This window comes from Castanea sativa, chromosome 6, assembly GCF_040712315.1.
Source record: "Castanea sativa cultivar Marrone di Chiusa Pesio chromosome 6, ASM4071231v1".
NCBI lineage: Eukaryota > Viridiplantae > Streptophyta > Magnoliopsida > Fagales > Fagaceae > Castanea > Castanea sativa.
The window spans coordinates 31945137-31950146 of record NC_134018.1 but is presented as its reverse complement, the minus strand read 5'-3'; positions in this window follow the sequence as shown (position 1 = coordinate 31950146).

Here is a 5010-nt window from a genome sequence, read left to right as displayed (position 1 = left end):
ATGTCTTTCTCTTGATGATTTTTTTCTTTGAGAAACTTCTCTCTATGAATTTGATCATCATTATCATCGTTGTCATCATCATCATCAATTTTTATTGTTGCTTAGAAATTTTCCTTTATAAAAATAATGATTACTTGATAAAAATAATTGACAAGGTAACCTTAACAATATACTTAAGTCATTTTTTGGAATTTACACCAAAATAACAAATTTTAAAGGCATAAATGCACTTTTAGTCCCTATATTTTGGATCAATTCACATTTTGGTCCCTAAATTGATTTTGTTCCTATTGTTGTCCCTATTTTTAAAAAATCGTTTCTATTTTAGTCTCTGTCGTCATTCAAGTAACGGAACCCTATTACGTGGCAGACGGAGTGCCTTGGTTACTGACATGGTGCTGACGTGGTATTGACATGACATTAAAATATTATTAAAAAAATTATTTGGCATTTTTCAATGCCACATCATCATTTTAATTTTTTTTTCTTTCATATTATTATTATTATTATTATTATTATTATTATTATTATTATTATCTATACTACTATTTAAGGGGCTTCCTTTGTTTGGACCAGATTTTTGTTTTTGTTCCAAAATACCTCTATACCCCTAGGTTTAAGTAGAGACAAAACTAAAGGATAGTTTAGTAAAAATACATGTCTAACTTGCACTAAAATATTTCTTACAAAATAGGAACACTCTTCCACTAACCCACTTCTTCAAAGCAACTATACGTTTATTTTTTTAAAAAAAAAATAGAAAATAAGTTAAACACCCCACATTTATCCAAAAACAAATCTAAATGTATATAAAAAAAAAAAAAGGACAATCCTATTTTTTTGTTCTAAAATGCCCTTACACTCCTATGTTTAAGTAGAGATAAAACTAAAAGACAATCCGGTAAAAATACAACCCTAATTTTCACTAAAACATTGCCTAAAAAATAGGGTCACTTTCCTATTGATTTTCAAATTTATTTATCCACTTATAAATTAAATTCTCAAAATAAAAATTATGTATATAATAAAAAACATAGATTTTTTTTTTGCTACTACCACTAAAAAAAAAACCTCATCTCACACACGAAGCGCATGTGATGAGGTTAGTTGTTATTGTTATTATTATTATTATTGGCCTTAAATATAATATTATTATTTATTTTTACTTTCATTATTTTTTTCTATACAAACATAACAACTTGTTTTTCATGTTCTTCCCAAATTCAAGAAATAAACCCAGTAACCAATCCAATCTCTGGCAGACCCAAATCCAAATCCAGCAACCAAATCAAATCTCCATCAAATCTAAAAAAACAAGAAATAAAACCCAGAATCAAGAGCAAACCTAGAACAGTGTAGGTGAACCCAGAACTGTTCTTCATTTTCTACAAAAAAGAAGAAGAAAACTTGCCTAGAAAATTAAAATAATCAATATTTTCTTTTCTTTTATTGATTTTCTTAGCAAATAATCAAACCCATGAACCCAGAAAAATCATCAACAACCCGAAACCACAGAAATCAAACTTCATATTCTCACAGTCAAACCCACTGATCAGTCAACAAACCCACGCCTACAAAGTCACCAAACCCACTACCACCATCGTTGATCAAAAATGAAAGAGGAAGAGGGATTCGGGTTTAGAGAGAGAAAAGAAGTCGGAGAATGACAAAGAAAGAAGCAAAAGAACAATACAAACACAAACAAGCAAAATTTGGAGATTGCATGTCGTGCCCATGTTGCTGATCCCCTCTGCCTCTTCTTCTTCTTTTTTCTCAGGCCAATCTCCTCATCTAATTCTTCTGGGCTGATCTTCTTCCCTCTTCTTTTTCTCAGCTGTGGTTTGGGATATTTTTCAACCAACCCAATCTGAGGGCACGTCATCTCAAATCGAGAGAGATGGAGACTAAGAGAGACAGATGCCGTACAAACACACAAACTAATTTGGGTTTTTTAGCACTATAAATACGCATCTCTGGCCAATGTCGTTTGGGATATTTATTAATTTATTTTTGTTTTGATTTTACTTTTTTGGTTTATCTTAAAAGAAAGAAGAAAATGAAATAGATACAAACACAAACACAAACACAAACAAAAAAACGCCAACATAGAGCATGAATAGTGTTAATTTAGTGTTTGTTTCTAAAAAAGTTCAAGAAAAATTGAAATAATTGATCTCAATTTTTTTTTCTCGATCTTTAAAATGGTAAAGTTTTTTTTTTTTTTTTTTTTGAATTTTTTCAGTTAAAATTGAAAATTTTTTATTAGAAATTAAAAAAAATTAAAATGCTGACGTGGCAGTGAAAAATGTCAAATAATTTTTTTAATCATATTTTAATGTTGTGTAAGTGTCACGTCAGCACCATGTCAGCAACCAGGTTACTCTGTCTGCCACATAATAGGATTCCATTACTTAGATGACGGCAGGAACTAAAATAGAAACGATTTTTTAAAAATAGGGACGACAATAGGAACAAAATCAATTTAGAGACCAAAATGCGAATTGTCCCAAAATATAGGGACTAAAAGTGCATTTACACCAATTTTAAAATAGCATGTCTTTAAAATTAGAAAACACATTTTTTTCACATTTTTACGAAATGCTTATTTGTGTTTTTTAAATTTGTATTTTCAAAAAGCTATTTCTCAAAATAAAAATTTTAAAACAACTTATCCAAATGGACCCTAAGAGCTTTTGTAGTTTAGTCGCGTTACATGTTTTTATATTGAAAAATGCTATATACTCAATATTTTCACAATACTTTCAAGGTTGATATTGGTTATTAGTGATGTATAAAAAAGTAATTTCAGTGGTGAGTTTAAATTAAAATTAATGACAACTTACCACCTAAAATTTGTTGTAAATGTATTATGAAAATGTTGTGGATGTAAAAATTCTCTTTTATATTACAAAGAAAATTAAAAACTAATTGGTGCCTTGGTTTAATCTATATATAATATAAAACCAAAATGTTTGACTTTTTGTTGACCGCTCCTTATTGTGTCACATAACTACATAAATTAATGCCATGTATACATTTAAAAACATCGAACAATTATGACTTTTCATTTTCAACAAGCACATTTTCATTCAATAGACAACTTTTTGATCAATAGGCAATTTTATATTCAATAGACACATTTTCGGTCCATAGACATCTTTTTGGTCAATAGACACTTTTTGGTATATCCAATATGAAGAATTATGATATTTCAATAGACGCCTTTTGGTAGACACCTTTTCATTCTAAAAACATTTTCAGTCAATAGACACATTTTTCATTCAATAGGCACATTTTTGGTCAATAAGTATCTTTTGATATATCCAATATGAAGGATTATGACCTTTCAATAGATTTAGTAAGGATATTTTCATTCACTAGACACATTTTTATTCAAAAAGCATATTTTCAGCTAATAGGCACATTTTCGGCCAATAGGCACTTTTTTACATATATATTACAACCTATCTTATATATACCTATATATACAATACAAACTAAACTAAAGACGCAATATTCTGTCTCTTTTTCCTTCCTAAAAAAACTAATAAATAAAACAACATTGTCTTCTTCAGCCTAACTAATAAAACTTTATACCATTTCTTTCAATATCATTTTCTTTTTTTAATTTCATACATTTTTACTTACTAGTCCAACTCAAGAATAATGCTTTTTTTCCTCCGAAACTCATTTAGTAACTATTTTACACAAAAAACCTCTTTTTAAAATTTTACACATTCATTTTTACAAATAACCTACATCAGTTCATCTATCCTACTACATCTATTAATTAAATAATAATTTCCTCACTTTTTTTTAATTATTTCTCCCCCAACTACCTGTACGCGCGCCACTCTTTCATTTCTGATTAATTTCTCTCTCTCTCTCTCTCTCTCTCTCTCTCTCTCTCTCTCCTCTTCATTTCTGATTCATTTCTCTCTCTCTCCTTCTCTTCATTTCTCTTTCGCTTTCTCTCTCTCTCTCTACCCATTTCTGTGTTTGCTCTCTCTCTCTATACCCACACTCTCTGAATCAACTCTCCCTCTCCCTGAAAAACTCTCCCTCCGAAACAACTCTCCCTCTCCGTTTTTCATAGCTTCAAGCTCCCTCTCCCTTGAAAAACTCCATAGCTCCGAGCTCCCTCTCCCCTGAAAAACTCCATAGCTCCGAGCTCCGATTCGCACCATTCCATAACCTTCAAGCTCTGATCCGTCCGTTCCACAACCTCCAAGCTCCGATTCGCTCCGTTCCACAACCTCCACGCTCCGATCCAAGCTCCGAGCTCCGATCCGCTCCATTCCACAACCTCTAAGCTCCGATCCGCACCGTTCCACAACCTTCAAGCTCCGATCTGTCCGTTCCACAACCTCCACGCTCCGATCCAAGCTCCGAGCTCCGATCTGCTCCGTTCCACAAACCTCTAAGCTCCGATCCAAGCTCCAATTTGCTCCGATCCAAGCTCCGAGCTCTGATCCAAGCACCGATCTTGTTTGTGTATCTCTGTTTTTTTTTTTTTTTTTTGAGCAAGTGTATCTCTGTGTTGTGTTGATTTGTTTGTGTGGATGGGTTTGTGTATTGGTGTGTTTGTGTGTATCTGAGGAAAAAGAAGAAGATGAGCAGTTAACTGTTTTTGAGCACAGAGAAGAGAGAGAAAAAACGAGCGAACGGAAATTAATAAAATAATCTATAAACGAGCTACAGTAACCGTGTATATTTACACGGTTACTGTAGCTCGGGTTGAGTTTGCACAATTTTGCATATTTTTACACTTATTGATGTGTGCTCAAAATGTGTAAAATTGATAATTTTTTGTGTTTTAGATGATTTTAACTAGACTGATGTGGTTGCTCTAATAAAGAATAATTATAAATTTTTTATAATAATTTTTTTTTTAAATCAATATCATATTCCGTCCAATAACATATTTTTTAAAGAAGTAAATATACACCACGTGTAATGTGTGGTGGTCCTACCACAATTCCTTGACATGGTCCCCCACAAAACGCGAGC